Raw genomic sequence first — 17,676 nt, 5'->3', positions numbered from 1 at the left:
GTATTTGAATCGTGTCACATTTGACTCTGTGAGTTTTTTGCAACTCTATACGTTTGGAGCTCCTATAAACCCAAAAAAAATGTCAAATAAAGGGAAAAATTCGCGCGTGCACGCACGCGTTGACGTCTAATTTGTCTAATTTCTTTGTTCTGTTTCGAACTATTAAACAATATCTCAGAATGTTTAACAATATGTCAGAAGTTTAAGAAACAAAATTTGGCACAGTAGCGTGTGTATAAAGAGCATTAATGCTGTTAAATTTTGGTTCTTTATTAAAGGTCGACAGGTTAGAGACAGAAGAGGTCACGTGTCATATCTCCACTGTGGTGAGTAAAACACTCATTTACTCGTTATTAGCATTCGGAATATTATAATATAGTGAGATGGATTAATAATAATAATAATGATAAGCTCAGAGTTCAAACGGTTAAGAGTTGAAATTTGGTACACAATTAGGATACATCGTAAGAATGTACACTGAGAAGGGATTTTTCGAAATTCCTCTCGCGGGCTAAGGATTACCCCGAAGAACTCCGTTTCCACCGTACTATTTTAGATGCGGTATTTTGCGTTTTTGTGAAAAATCGAACATACTTTTAGACCCATCTAAAAATTCTCTAATTAGTCTCGGAAGAGAGAGGACCTAATTCTTGCGACCAGTGAAAACGGGTAAAACCGGCTATAATCTAAATATATTAATTTTCGTTATCGTTACTTTTTGCGTGAGCAACATCCGGCTCATCTGCTATTGTTTTTTTTTTTTTTATAAGGAGAATTTCAGTTTATAACAGAGATGAAAAATAATAAATTAATGAACGTGGCAAAAGAAGCAACCTTTTTTTTACCAGTCTAAATGTTATATTTCTCATTCTTGACTTAGTTTAATGTATCTGTATACTTATATATTACCCAATATACTCGTATATTATGTACTGTACAACATTTTTATTAAACGAGTTTGTTTTTATAAGAATGTATTTACTATTTTTATTCGTACACTCTTACCAAATACCAATGCCATCATCGACGAATCAATAAATGTGAACTTATAAATTCGGTAGATGTGTCAAATTTTAATGTTTAATTAATTTTTTGAAATCGTTTTATTTTGTATTTTTTTAAAAATAATCAGAATCGTCGTCATTATTACTTTCCCGGCTGTTATACAGTATAGGCCTATAACAAAGGAAAAGATGACCATCGGCCAAAAAATGACTTTCTCAGATTTTTACTCTTTCGGACTCGGGAAGCCTCGAAACGTAGAGAAGTGCAAACGGATGTTAGCATGTGTACCAACCGATTTAATTCAACCATTTTCAATAGTGATGTAACGAATAGTATATTTGGCCTCAGCCGAATTACGAATATTCGGCTAGGAGCGTGGCCGAATACCGAATATTCGGCCAGAAGCGTGGCCGAATGGCCGAATATTCGGCCAAACTATTCGGCTCAATTAACGCAAGTACGAAAATTGGCGCGCAAACCGCATTATGGCAAGGATCGCGCACCCTGCTCTCTATTGGCTCACTGTCACTACGATTTTTTCTTCCAGTAGGTCTAAATTATTTAAATTAATTAATTAAATTATAATTATTAAAGTTAATACGAGATGGAGCCTAACGTCTACCTCTAGTGCCAAATTGGTTTATAATTTATGTAATAGCCGTAAATAGCCCGATATGATTCGGTAGTTGTTGGTATTTAGATGTAAGTTATAACTTATAAATTATTTTATTTGCACTCGATCTTTTTAACTCTAAAATTTTGTTTTTACTACGTATTTGTAGACTGAATAGTGCCCTAAGGATATACTTAGTGGGGACATATGGTCTAGTTTCTGCCCAGTTGTGGAACAGCTCAAATATATTATTGGGGGTTTTCTATTTGTGAAGTTTTGTGATGTATATCATTCGTCTCTGTTATCCAAAAGGTTTTTGGTAGACGATCTCACAGCAAACTTTAAGTTAGGAACTCTCTTTATTTCTTGAAAAATGACATATGCATTACGGGTTGGTATATTTAACCTACCCCTGTAGCTCATACCAGTGGCGTGCCGTCATTGGAAGCGATGGAAGCGCCGATTCCACCTTCCAATGACCTTCCCTTGTATTTTATAAAATATAAATTTTCATATTTTACCGTACTTTGAATTAATTATAATGAATATTTTATTATAACTGCATTATGTATCTTTTACAAATTTCTATACTACATGTGAAAAAAAAAACGATAAGATTGCTATTGTATATTCGAATAATTCGGTGGCGGAAGGAATGTCAAAACTGGGTCAGTTTCTAATCAGCCAGATTATATAGGCATTAGCACATGCGGTTTACAGAGCACCAACCTCACCCGGTTTAGCTGGTAGAAGCGACACACGCGTAAAGAGTACGCGACTTTATATCCCGGAGCGGTTGTGGGCTGTTAGCCGCCTGCTAGATATTCGGCCACCCTCGCCCGATTATGTGAATAACGACGAGACTAGATCAACGGCGGACAACCCGCAGGCCAGCTACGGCTGGCGAAAAGTTTCTATCCGGCCCGCGAGATCTTTAATAGATTATTAAATTGGAAAAATAACTATTAATTAGTTATTTTTCCAATTCTTTGTAATTTTCGAAAACGATAAGAGAAATAAATGTAGTAATTAACTTTTTATTTATTTATTTCATATTTGCAGACTAAAAAAATTACGAGTCACAAGAAGGCGTCAATTAACTACTACGGCGCGGAAAAAAACGTAAAATTTATTCTGGCTCACGTTATGAAAAGGGTTGCCCACCCTAGACTAGATTTATAACAACCCAACCGATAGGAGTTTACTGGCACGGTTTTATGATAGTTCTGTATAGTTGACAGGAGTTTAAAAAAACTCCATTAAAATATTTGATATATTTATTCTGCGTTTATTCCGCTCTCCCATCTTATATTACTTACGGATTTCGATGTTAAACCGGTGATATTACGATTTAGTATGTCCCATCTGTAAGGGGATGCAGAAAAAACGTGTACAATTCTAGTACAATGTTAAAAATTAACTGTTACTTTGGCAGCATCATTTACAACCAAATTTAATGAATGAGACGTACAGTACATACAATGGTACAAAAAAAAGCTCTAGAATTTATTATCCTTAAATTTACGATTTATATATCCGTTGTCATAAAAATTTGTCTTTCCACTGTTTTCCCAAGACTACAGATATTCAGGTACAAAGTAACTGGTTTCGACTTATTTCTACTTAAGAAGTGACTAAATAATTAAGAGATTAGGGAATGGGGACAAATAAAATCCTGTTGAAAGAGCCAGAATTTTACTTCAACAAAAGCTTAACAGAACCAATCACTCGCTCAGTACAGTGGGAAACTGATTTCCGTGTACACCTGGTATTAAAACGAATTAGTTAGAAAACGAATGACTATTAAGTTTAACATAGTTAGATTTTTACAGCTACGGTGAGAAACGTTTAAAATTTACAACAGCCTTGTGGCGTCCTTCGAGATATACTAGTGATGCGACAAAAGAGGCATTTGACATTGACCGGTATCGGCACCCTAGGGATTTGGCACGCACACACTCACTACACACCTACCTGGACCGTCACTAGTTCCATCCATTAGTTACTCGTATCAAGATATTTGACTAAGTGGATTGTTTTAAGATTTAAAAAGTAAAGAATATTTTATGTTATTTTTATGTACGTTTCTTTATAAAGCTATATTTTAATTATAATTTTCTTTAAAAGTATATTAATACAATCGAACAATACATTGTACCAGGTATGTATATCCATCGCACATTTTATTTCACCGAGTAAGTTTTTATAATTTATTTTTAATTTTAGCCCTTATGTTATACAATTGGCTCTCGGGTGGCACATTCTAGTCTCATATTTCACACTTTCCTGTTCTTTTCTGCACATTCTTTTTTTTTCTTCATTCTTCTAACTTCTATAACTCTTATTATTTCTTTTTCCATAGCTATACCTATTGATGGAGGCCTTCTAATCCTTTGGTAAATGTAAAATGTAAATGTTACATGTAACAGCCAGAAAAGTAAAAGTTATCCTGTTGACTCGTTACTTGGAGGAATATTTTAGCTTTGGAATGAAAAGTTTCTACGCTCTATCTTTATTAGAGCTATATTTATTGATGCTAATATTCTGAGGTCAGGTGATGACGTCAGAGTTTTCGGGCCTACTTTTGTTAACAAGTCCGTCCCTGGATGGAGTCGAAGTCAGAGTCGTGTAAAAATCTACCGATTCCACAGACACGACTATAAGTCATTTAATCTATTTTAGACTTGATAAACACTAATGTTGTGTGTTTCTCTTTAATGATACTTGGCAAGTTTTCTATCAGATATCTTTATTCATTCTCAACGAGAATGAATAAAGATATCTGATAGAAAACTTGCCATGTGTCTTTAAAAAGAAACACACAACCGTTGAGAATGAATAAAGATATCTGATAGAAAACTTGCCATGTGTCTTTAAAAAGAAACACACAACCGTTGAGAATGAATAAAGATATCTGATAGAAAACTTGCCATGTGTCTTTAAAGAGAAACACACAATATTAGTGTTTATTAAGTCTAAATTATAGTACAAGACACGGTTTCATAAAACAAATCATTTAATCTAATTAAATAAAATATGATCGCAATTATTTAGTAAAGAATTAAAGCTTAATATTTTTGTTGGGCTTTTTTAGTGCCGTAAAGTTAAAGCCTAGACACTTATTTTCACAAACTAATGGATTATAAAGATGCGCAATCGCCCAGGCCAACTGTTAAATACAGAGTGGGGCATAATGTTATCTCACATTTACGACAGGAATTTTAAAAAAACGGTACAATATGGGAAAACTTTTTATTTATTCAAAGTTTATGTAAGAAGATTATTTTTGATTAGATTTTAAAAATAATGTAGTTAAATCTCTACAGCTGTTCCTCTTAGAGGTATTGTGTGGAGTAGCGACGAAGAGCATTTTGATCAGTCTAGCACAGTGAACAAGCAGAATTCTCATTATTGGGCTGCTGGAAATCCCGAGAACTCTATCAATGACCTCTTCACAGCCCGAATGTCACCGTTTGGTGTGCTTTGTCCTGTGTGGGCATCGTGGGGCCTCTTTTTTTGAAGAGGATGGCGTCACTGTTACTGTGACTTCTAACCGATACTGCGACATGCTGGAGAATTTTTTGTGCCCCAAAATGGAATAATACAATACAAGTGGCTTTTGGTTTCAACAGGACGGAGCCACAGTCCATACGAACTGTCATTCTCGCACCATTTTCACAGTGATGTTCCCCAGTCGACTAATCTCTTTACGAGAAGCCTCGCTGCCCTGATTTGAGCCCCTGTGACTTTTCTTATGGGGATATCTGAAGACAGAGGACCCTACAAGAACTCGAGGAGGCCATTCATGAGGAAATCGCCAAAATTTCTCCAGATATGCTGGTGAAAGTTGAAGAAAACTTCAAGGAACGGCTCCAAATGTGCATCGCCCGTAAAGGACAACAATTAGACAATGACGTTTTTAATACCTAAACAAAAATAACTTTCTTACGTGAACTTTGAATAAATAAAAAATTTTTTCCATATTATTGTACCGTTTTTTTAAAATTCACCTCGTAAATGTGGGACTTCATTATGCCCCACCCTGTATAAGTGTATTTTCCAAAAAACGTTTATTTGTTTTTATTTAGATCGTATACTTGTTGAGGTAGACCGGGCTTCTTCTTTACGTCTTAATATATTTTTTCAATCTGAAAATTTGATTCATCGATTTCGATTAAACTTTGCCATTTTATCATTGAGTCAATGAATTAAAAAACGAAATAAAAAAAAATGGGGCTCATACTTTCTTTTACGACATACAGTACGATAAGTTGACAACATTCGCACTCCTCGTGCACAAACTAACCGAATTTCAAACCCACCCGGATGATCTTATTCCAATCGAGATATTTTGAAAAATTATTCACAGATCCTTCTTCTGATATTCCGAAATTAAATTGCATTTTGCGTGTCTAATATGTTTTTCAATGAATGAAGTAAGAAATTTATAATTTTCCATCTTAATTCCCCGTTTAAATTATTTCCAAATTCGAAAATGAATAAGTCAGTTCTTTGACTTATAACATCCCAGTTAACGTAATTTTTAAAACTTTTGTCTACTTGTGAACTTAAAAATTTTTCTTATTCAACCAGGATAATGTGTTTGTATACTATAAGAAAATAAATTTGGCTGATTTTTATTATATCTTTTATGAATTGGGGTTTATTGGACTACAATTTGAAAAAAACTGTAGATCTATAAATCTATAATTACTGTTGTCATCTGTCTTTCTTTCTTTCCTTACTCTCTTCAATAGAGATAGACATATGAAAAAGAAAAACAGATATTAAAACTATCTTGAGGAAACCGTGTTTTGTATTTTCTTTTCTTTTCTTTCGAAGACACAATGTGGTGACGTAAACTTAAACACTGGGCGAATTTTTCATCCTTTTTATTCGGTTGGAACGCTTTTTATTACATAACGCGTTTCGGGCCGATGCCCCTCTTCAGCCAACTAAACATTAAAAAGTAAGAGATGGCTATATACAAATATTTAATAAATACCGCGACAGCATACATAATTAGTTTTTAGAGGTTATTACCTTCTAAATCCTGGTGGTGAGAGCTTGTATACCATTAAAAGCTGGTCCGTACCTCATTCGGTAGTTTAGACGGATGTAATAGTCCAAGGGTACGAATCTTTATAAAATTCCATAAAAAAGTTTAGAATCAGTCTGTAGAAGTATACTGGGTTATTCTTCACAGATCGTATTCGTGAAACCATACCTGAGATTCGTCTACCGGTGTGTTGTCTAACGCTGATCTCGTACTCCTCCACCTCAACTGCGGAGAACGATCTGTTTCTAATTTGCATATATCTGGTCGAGCATCAGCAGGGGAATATTCCTTTTAATAGGTTTCTTTTCCAATAAAATTATTCGGGGACCTGGCGGTGATTTTTTAGAACTCATCGGTACACAGCATGTGGCCATTGCTATTTTTTCCGCTTTTAGTATTTTTAATATCTGTCGCTATGCAAATGACGTAACATCAGATCTTAAAACAGTTTTTTATTTTATAATATATTTTATAGTAGTTTAATCCAATTTTCATTAATTTTTTCGAGATAGATGAAGAATACTACACACAGAATAATGGTATTAGTATGGGGTCCGTCATAGGCCCGAAACTAGCTGAAATAATAATGATCGACATTGACAAAGAAATTAATAATATAACAGGCATAAAATATTATAAAAGATATGTAGACGATGTCCTAATTATATATAATGATGCAGAAGTAAAGCCTAACATGATAAAAAATATAATAAACAATATAGATAAGGATATCCAATTTAAAATAGAGGAAGAAAATGTGGCCGATAATAGTATACGATACTTAGACGTCATGATAACAAGAAACGAAAACGAATTAGATTTTGAACCTTTTAAAAAACCATGTTCAATTAACACCACAATAAAATATACTTCAAATATACCATTATATATAAAACAAAACATCTTTAACATGGAATACCGAAAAATACAGAATAGAACTAGTAAAGAAACTAATAAACTCAAATACATCATCGAATTGAAGAAAAAGTTTGCCCTAGACGGGTACCCAACCAGACTGATTCATAAATGGGAAAATAAAATTACTAATAACCAAACAAAAATAAAAGATAAAAAAACCGAATCGAAACCAAAATATGCCAGCTTCCCATACATTAGGAACCTTTATGAAGAAATTGACATAGATATGAGGAAAAATAATATAAAACTTGCTCCAAAATACGTAAACTTGTTATCTAGACTTAAAGCCAAACAAAGAAAAAAGAAACAGAAGATAAAAAAAGACGATATGAAAAACATAGTTTATAAGATACCATGTACTTGCGAAAATACCAACTTCTATATAGGAGAAACAAAACGAAAACTCAAAATAAGAGTGAAAGAACATATAGCCGATTTAAAGTACAACAGACTAAACTCAGTATTCCATGACCATTGTGTGTTAAATAACTGTAAAATCGATGATACTAAAACAAGCATTCTACATAGAGAAAAGAAGACATACAACAGGAAATTCAAAGAAAGTGTAGAAATCATTAAAAATAAAAATAAGACCTGTATAAATACTAATCTAAGCATAAAAATTAATGAAAATTGGATTAAACCACTATAAAATATATTATAAAATAAAAAAAACTGTTTTAAGATCTGATGTTACGTCATTTGCATAGCGACAGATATTAAAAATACTAAAAGCGGAAAAAATAGCAATGGCCACATGCTGTGTACCGATGAGTTCTAAAAAATCACCGCCAGGTCCCCGAATAATTTTATTGGAAAAGAAACCTATTAAAAGGAATATTCCCCTGCTGATGCTCGACCAGATATATGCAAATTAGAAACAGATCGTACTCCGCAGTTGAGGTGGAGGAGTACGAGATCAGCGTTAGACAACACACCGGTAGACGAATCTCAGGTATGGTTTCACGAATACGATCTGTGAAGAATAACCCAGTATACTTCTACAGACTGATTCTAAACTTTTTTATGGAATTTTATAAAGATTCGTACCCTTGGACTATTACATCCGTCTAAACTACCGAATGAGGTACGGACCAGCTTTTAATGGTATACAAGCTCTCACCACCAGGATTTAGAAGGTAATAACCTCTAAAAACTAATTATGTATGCTGTCGCGGTATTTTTAAATATTTGTATATAGCCATCTTTTACTTTTTAATGTTTAGTGGGCGCATTACAGTTCGTTCTGCTGAAGACCCCAGTCGTCGATTCTGTTTGTTCTGCTGAAGACCTCAGTCGTCGATTCTGTTCGTTCTGCTGAAGACTCCAGTCGTCGATTTGGTAAGTCCCGTTCGTTAAGTCCAGTGTCTGTTATTCGTCTTTTATCGAGATTAGCTTCCAATTATTACTAATTAACGTGTATCGAAATTAGTTTTATAATTTAATTCTAAATTAACGTATCGAAATTGTCGGCTACGGGTACGCGTGTTCGCTATCTAACCATGGCAACAGTATCAGTTAATAAAGTAGAAGAAAAGTTTACTGAACTTCTAAAAACAGCGAAGGCGTCGGTGGACTTGTCCAAGAACTTTAGCAAGGAGCTGAAAAACAAAATATTCGGCGACTTAGACGAGGCGGCAGGCCTATTTGATCAACTAAAGCTGTTCGTATTAAGCCTGGCAAACAGGAATCAGTTATTAGAAAGCAAGCTCGAATCAAGTTTAGCAGACTTGGGCAATCAGAAACCTTCGATTCCGAATAAGCAGACGTATGCGGATGCAGTGAAAAAGCCGCCTCGTTGTCCAAATGACAGAGTCGTCCTCATTTATCCTAAAGAAGAGGATAAACAAGAAACATTTATGCAGGATATAGAGAGGGAAATAAATCCGGCCACCCTAGGTATAGGAATTGAGCAGAAGTGGAATATAAGGAACGGGTATGCTGTAAGCTGCACCAACGCAGAGGGTGCAAATAAGCTATCGGAGACTTTAAAGAGAAGGAATGACGTTAACATCAGAAAACCGGGATTAAAAGACCCAAGAATCATCGTACCAAAAGTGAAATGGTCTGCACAGGAGACAGAAATACGTGACTGCCTTCTGAGTCAAGGGAATTTTGAACCTGATCATATAAAGCATGCCTTTTTCATGGGAAAAGAGGAGCACCAGATGCGTTCCTGGGTGGTGACGATCAGTCCCGAACTTAGGAAAGCAATTGCCGAACAGAAAGACAGGCTACGGATGGGCTGGTCGATGAAAAAAGTGCACACATTCTATAACTACAAAAGATGTACTGTCTGCTGGCTTTATGGGCATACAAAGGCCACGTGTTCAAATAAACTTTATTGTCCAGACTGTGCAGAAGAAGGCCACAGGTCGTGTGATTGCCAAGTCGAGCTGGAAGAATTTAAATGCATCAACTGCATGAGATACAACTCGAAATGTCGATCATCAAAACTACATGTTGACTACAGACACGGAGCAAGAAGCAGAAATTGCCCAGTGTTAAAATATCACATCAAGCTCAGCGAAGCATCGACCAAGCAGTAGTCTCCTTAAAGAAGCACACCGTATTCTTTAATCGAACATCAAAATGGCTCTAAAAGTCATCCAAATAAATTTGGATAATTGCGCGTCGGCCACGGACCATCTTGTTAAATTCGCGAGTGACCATTGTACAATCGAAGGTAATTCCGCTCCCTGGAATCGTGTTTACAAACTAATGAGAAAAGACTTTTCGACCCACCATACAAAATTATCAATTAAAAATTCCGCAGGTGAAACTCTATACGATGATAGAGAAATAGCCACCTTATTTATAAACACTTTCTTTCTTTCCGACGATCGCTCTTGCGACTCCAATTACCACCGGCAGCTTAGAGCAAACATTAATGCTCTATATTCCAGGGAAAACGATTTGCCTTTTAGCATTTCGGAAATTAGACAAGCTGTTTCGGCCCAGCAAAACAAAAAATCCCCCGGACATGACGGGTTAAATGCAGAAATACTAAAACAAGCTTTTAACGCAGATCCGAGTATTCTTTCTCGAATCTATAACTCTTGCTTGTCTTCCGGTTTCTTTCCGACGGCGTGGAAACATGCAATCGTTAAGATAATCCCGAAGCCGGGTAAGCAACTAGACTCCCCGAAATCGTTTCGACCGATAAGTTTATTACCCGTTTTAGGCAAAATCTTGGAAAAATTAATGATTAACAGAATAACGCATTATCTGTCCAAAAAGAAATACCTTAGTAGTAAACAGTTCGGCTTTGCCGCACAAAAAAGTACTACGGAACCCTTAATAATAGTTAGAGATCGCATGCTGGAAGCATTAAATAATAAAAAAATATGCATAGTAATATCTTTGGATTTAAAAGCTGCATTTGACACGGCGTGGCCCGTCTTAATTTTAAATGAACTTCGAAATGCAGAAGTCCCAAAGAATCTTTACGATCTTTTAGTCAGCTATTTCCGGGGAAGGAAAGCCCAGCTAACCCACAATGCAGAAACGGTAACGAAATCCATCGACCTAGGTGTACCCCAAGGTAGCGCAGCCGCCCCCCATCTATAGAATGTTCTTCTAAACACGGTTTTTCGGATCGTTTTTCCTGCAGAGAGCGAGCTCGTGGCTTTTGCGGATGATCTCTTGGTGACGGTGACAGATAAAAAAGAATACCATCTCAAAAAGAAACACAAAGCATTCTGACAAACTTAGAGACTTGGGCAAAAAATTGCAAATTGCAGTTTAACGAAGATAAATCGAAATTACTTTTCGTAACGAGAAAACTAAAGTTTAAAAAACCGACCCTAATGCTAAATGGGAAAAAACTGGAATATGTTAACTCGTTTAAATATTTGGGAGTAGAATTGCATAAAAAACTAAACTGGTGCCCTCACGTGAGAGATCAGCTCGGGAAGGCTGAAAGGCTCCTCCTCTCCCTTAGCAAAATTGCAACCCTCAAATGGGGCTTAAACTCAAAATCTATCGATATCATCTATGAAACGGTCGTTCTTCCGGTCTTGAGCTAAGCAATAGCCGTTTGGGGGGGCTCTCTAGCGCATCAAAAAATCAGAGACATGCTGTTAAAATTTCAAAGACGAATATGCATCAAATTAATCAAGGGATATAGAACAATCTCGCGAGAGTCGGCGCTTGTTATCGCCAACAAGACTCCTTTGGACCTCGTGCTGAGAGAGCGATTTGATTATTATCGCATCAAAATTTCGGGTACTTCTCCGCCAGGAGAAGAACCCATGCTCTTCGCAACTCAGGCGCCCGCAGAACGACTTCCACATCCGGCGTACAGCCACGATCATGCCATCGTCGCATACGACGCGTCACGCGATCTTCGTATCTATACTGACGGCTCTAAGTCCCCCCGCGGCTGTGGGGCGGCCTTTGCGTTTCTATCGGGCAAGAATGTTGTCTATAAAAGAAATTACAAACTAAATTCCGACTGCAATATAGTCCAAGCGGAGGTTCTGGCTATTCGAAACGCTCTAGAGTACATAATAAGTAATAAATTAAATAACGTTCTCCTATGTTCGGACTCGAAGGCAGCTATTGCATTTCTAACGAAACCAAAAATTCGACCGTTCTAAATTTGAAATATACGATCTATTTAAAACGTGTGTCGCTTCGTACGGCACGTCCGCCTGTTGGATAAAAGCGCACAATTCTTGCCCCGGAAACGAACTGGCCGACTCCCTCGCCACTTCCGCCTTCTTAAACGACTCTATCGATTACGATATTCTTCCCCTCGCCCACGCGAAAGCGCTCCTTCGTCAGAGATCAAACCGACTTTGGGAAATTCGCTGGAATTCGGACAATAAAGGCGATGTTACGCATAAATTCTTTCCGACGATAAAACATAGGAAAAACATAAAAATAGAAAAACACGATCAAATTATAACGACTTTTCTCTCTGAGCACGGAAAACTAAATTATTATTTACATCGTTTTAAAATCATCAACTCTAGAAATTGTAACTGCGGACTGTCGGTTCCCGACACGATATCTCGTATCATTTTCGACTGTGGTTTGTTTGATCGCTGGCGGAGGAAGCTCATATCCTTCTTTCGAGACCGCGTTATGGCCTGGCCGGTTCCGCTATGCACGCTAACAGCAGACAACGAAATATTTGAATTAACCAAGATTTGTTTCGAGCAGTGCGCAGCTTTATACGGTCCCGACTAACTCTTTCTAACTCTTTCGTACTGGCAGGCGTCTTTACGGCAAGCAACTAAGTATAAAACAAAAATATAAACGCACGATAGACCTAATAGTAGCATAACTTATGTAACGATTCATCTAAATATCACAATCTCTGTCCGAAATTTTAAACTATAAATATACTTTTTTATTCGGCTAATCCAGTCACTGAATGCAAAACAAATTATACGCCATTTGTTCCCCCCTTCGTCGGATTTATTAATTACGCTCCCTTCTTTATCGCCGGCTGAATCCTCCTTTACGACCCGCGGCCTCTCTCCCCCCCTTTCTCCTCTCGGAAACCCCCGATTTCGTCTAGTTTTCGCAGTCCCGTCACCTCGTGATTAAGCAATCCAACGAGCCGTACGGGTCCACCTCGGTTATCCCCTTCCGTAATTAGTCGTCGGGCTGTTTCCCCCGGTTTACGTCCCGCTCTCCGCCTCTAACCCATTAATCGCCTATTTTACTTATCCAAAGCTTACATTCTCGGATGCGACTGGCCCGGACGGTCGCTTCTTTATCTCAGTAGTTTCTGTTTGATATAAAAAAAAAAAATTAATTTTCGGCCCCGCTTTTAACGTCAAATAAAATAAAAACGATTCTTTCCTAGAACAATCTCCCGTGCTTCGCTCCGTCCCAAACATATATCGGCCGCGCTCTTTAAGCGCTTCTCTCGCCCCATTTAATCGACAAATCACTCGCCGTATCCCTCCTCGCTAGGTGACCGTTGTCTGGCAACCGTTGCCTAGCAACTCGTATGCACACGACCTTGCCTCGTGTTCCTCCCGTCGCTTCGCGCGGCGCCCGTTTAATTTAAACTTTATTAAACTTTATTACAACTTTTTACAAAACATTAGGATACTTCTCGCTCGAATATATCGCCGCCTCGTCCTTTCTGTAACCGTTACTCTCAGCGTAACGTAAGACGTTCGTTCTTCCGGCCTTACTTTCCCCCGTCTCGTTCTTTGGATCTTCGACGCGTCTCCGATAGATGCTCTTACCGTTATTCCCTACGTAATCCGAAATTTTTTAAAGGTACTACCGTCTGTCGGCGTCACGCGAGTGTCTCTTTTGACGTAAGGTTCCTCCTCTTCCGCCGCGAGCTCCCCCGCATTCTTCCAGAATCTCCGCCTAGAATAAATATTTAAAATCTATCAATCCTCTCCCGCCTCGGATCATCGCCGATAGTTAGCATAACCGTCATTAATCTCGCAGGGTTTTAAGGGGAATTAATCGTGTCGGCTCGAACGTGGCGTTTCCGAGATAATATTAAGTTAGATTATTTATAAATTAACAAATACCGTAATTCCTATTTCCCTACATTCCCGATAAATCAATAATTAAATTCGTCAATTAATGGTCTATAACAAAAATACACGAAATAAATAGTAAGCTCATCGAAATAATATTAGGTTAGAATTATAAACCACCAATTCCCGCAACTTCTTTTCCAAACTCCCGATATATATTAATAATTAAATTTGTCAATTAATAGACTAAAACAATAGCGCTCGAAATAAATAGTAAGGTCGTCGAAATAATATCAAGTTAGATTATCTACGAATTAATAAATCCCGAAATTTCTATTACACTAAATTCCCGATACATATTTGCAATCGGATTCGTCGACCGATAGACTAAAACGGTTCGCGAAATTAAAATTAAGATTGTTTAGCGTTAAAACTACATTAAAATCCGTTAGTAATTGACCGGGTGGGGTCAGCGCGTGGTCCCTTTCCGGTCTTCGAACAAAAGAACAAACCGTGCGAACATAATCTGACTAACCTGTTATCTCTCTTTACAGTTCGTTCTGCTGAAGACTCCAGTCGTCGATTTTGGTAAGTCCAGTGTCTGTTATTCGTCTTTTATCGAGATTAGCTTCCAATTATTACTAATTAACGTGTATCGAAATTAGTTTTATAATTTAATTCTAAATTAACGTATCGAAATTGTCGGCTACGGGTACGCGTGTTCGCTATCTAACCATGGCAACAGTATCAGTTAATAAAGTAGAAGAAAAGTTTACTGAACTTCTAAAAACAGCGAAGGCGTCGTTGGACTTGTCCAAGAACTTTAGCAAGGAGCTGAAAAACAAAATATTCGGCGACTTAAATCAAGTAAATCGATAAGTGTTAGAGCCTACCTAGTTTTTCCTGCCACTTCTCACTTCGCTCATAGATACGCCCGCCCACCACCCCCTGCTCCGCCTAGGGCGCCGACGGCTCTCGTCGCCGTCCTATCTCCCCAGACGGAATACTCTGGCGCCCTCTATCTCGGATAAAAATTTAGATAACTGAGTAGTACAAAAAGTAAAAAACAGGATTTATACACGAATTATTAATTTGTTTACTGTCATCAGACACTAATACGGCACTTGTACCCGTCATCCGTATGTCACTTTATAGTTAGACGCGTTATTCTCTTATCTACTGCCGAAATTAGGTTATTCTAACGTATAGCACGTTTTCCTGCTTTTCCGACACTGGACTTGTCTTGAACGGGGCTTGCCTTTTATATTTTATTATTATTTCTTTACCGATTAGTCTGTTTACCCTTCTCAACCATATCGTGCGTGCTGGCCGCTTTTCACGCCCTCCTGGCGTCTGGTGGCCGGTTTTTCTAGCCAAAATCTCTACATTCGTTTTCGCGCTTTTTCCTGGGCGCTGCCAGTACAAAATTTCTTCTATTAACATTAAGTAAACAATCTTAAGAGTCGATGTAAGAAGTAAAATTTATTTCCAGTCAAAACACGTCAATTACAACTATTTACAACCTAATTTTTGATTTGTTAAAAGTAAACAAATTTCACTTGTTGGTTTTTTCTATTAACTATAACACAAAAAAAATACATTATTATACAATTTAAGACTACTCTACAGTATCTATACAAATTAATAAACTATTAGTATCTATCCTACAGCCCAATTCTCTGCAGTGAGTTGGACATTTATTTTCTTCTTAGATGGGTCATTTTATTATAATTAACAGTCAATAATAAAATAATACACATTCTACGTCAACTACGAAAGTATATTCAAAAAATTCCAATAGAAATTTATTTTCTCAGCCCAAATCCCTGCAAAGGGGTTTGTTTTTTCTTAAACTAAAGTACCATATTTGGGGGTCATTTTTTTTATCTTTATTAACCAAAAAATACATTAATATACATTACACAAACTCTATGGTATTAAATATGATTTAATAAGTTATTAGAAATTCCCTTACAGCCCAATTCTCTGCTATGAGCCTTGGGCCTTTCAAATCAAACCACTTCTTTTGTAGGGCCGTTTAATTAACTTTATTTGTCAACAATACATTAAAACACATTACTCACACACTTAGTTCCTATGATTCTTGCTCCCCTGTGGTGTCCCATGTTCGATTCCTTCTCCCTTGTGGAGTTTAAGCCCCCGATACCGTCGGTGCTGCCATACTGCACCTGGTCTGCGGTATCATCACTGGGGTGGGACTTACCGCCGGGGAGCCTCTCCTGGGGGCTGCCTCTGCGCACTGGACTGATAAATGTCTCAATTTTCAACGGATAACCACGAGTTGCGGTATTATTGCATATAGTTTCATCACGAATATATTGTTTATGTATATTGTTTTGTTTTTGTTCTTTTAATTTGATTGTCATTCTTCTATCACCTTCATTGTATATTTCCATCATCAGTACTCAAAATATAAAAACCGCTAGGTTGACCCTGGTTTCATGTCTTCTTGGTGGGTCAAAAAAAAAAAATAAAACAAAATAAAATAAAAATAAAATAAAATAAAAAGATAAAAAAAAATAAAAAAAAATAAAAAAAAAATAAATAAATAAATTGTATATACTCAAATCATTGTAAATTCTCATTGTAAATAGTATATTTTTATTAATCGACTTTAACAAAGGTGTTCTTTCGACACAATTGTTCCTAATCATACTATCCTTACTTTTCTTGTCTCCTCAACCTCACAATTGCTGTATCGCCTATCTGTCGCATTCCGCCTATTTTACTTAGGCAAAAGAAACACTGGGTCTTCTCTTTCATTTGAGTGAATATTGGGGTTTGTGGTTCTTGTTCAAAACCCACTCTTCTTATTTTTTGAAGTTATCGTTTTGCGAAGGTGGACCTTCCTGTCTCTCGCGTTGGCCTTTTTGGCTAGTAACTTGAACCCAATATGAGTTTTTCTCAGTTGATCAACAGAATTAATTCTGCTATGAGGTAGCCTTCTGTTGTCAACATAATCCGTTCCTACATGTTTTCTATAGCCTTCTTCTTTTCAAAATACCCAGTATTGTGGCATTAGTAAGCCACAGTACCTATACTCTGCTGCTATACTCCTAACCTTACGTTCATTTCTTCTTTTAACCTAGCACTGAAGGCTTCTCTTCTAGCCCACTGCTAGGTGATAATATATAAAAATTATCCTTACAGGTTGAGCTCATCACCCACTGCACAAAACTACACACCTGCTGGAGACTGTGTTGTGTGGGCCCTAATCTTGAAGCTTCATTCACTTCTCTTCCTCTTCCTTGTGGAAGTTGTTTCCAGCATTTTGTAGTTTATTTTCCCTTGCTAGATTAAACTTTTGCATTGTTGGCTTTTCTTTTTTTTTTTTTTTTTTTTTTTTGGCCAAGTGGAGTTTTTCCGGGTTTCCTCCACTTTCTGTCCCAAATGGGGGCCAGTCCCCTAAAGTCCTCCCGGAAGGCTACAAAAAGTACCCTCATAGGGTGTGGTATTTTTTCCCTTTTTCTAAATTCTTAATTCTAAATAGCTATCCCCCTTTTGCTGGAAATGACTATCATTGAATTGCTCACTGCTGCCTTCTTTTCCTCGGCAACTCTGAGTAACTCAGAAATTAAGGTTAGGTCTGGTTAAATATA

General features: G+C 37.0%; 1 protein-coding gene across 1 annotated transcript in view; it reads right to left on the bottom strand.

Annotated features, from left to right (window-relative positions):
- The window catches only part of LOC136990652 (uncharacterized), a 194,309-nt gene that overhangs the window by 23,158 nt on the left and 153,475 nt on the right, over positions 1–17,676 (bottom strand). The gene's annotated exons all lie outside the window — the stretch shown is intronic.

The sequence above is a fragment of the Centruroides vittatus genome, unplaced genomic scaffold, assembly GCF_030686945.1.
Source record: "Centruroides vittatus isolate TY-2023 unplaced genomic scaffold, ASM3068694v2 scaffold_996, whole genome shotgun sequence".
Taxonomy (NCBI): Eukaryota; Metazoa; Arthropoda; class Arachnida; order Scorpiones; family Buthidae; genus Centruroides; species Centruroides vittatus.
The sequence above is the reverse complement of the archived record's forward strand: the minus strand, read 5'-3'. Positions and strand labels throughout refer to the sequence as shown.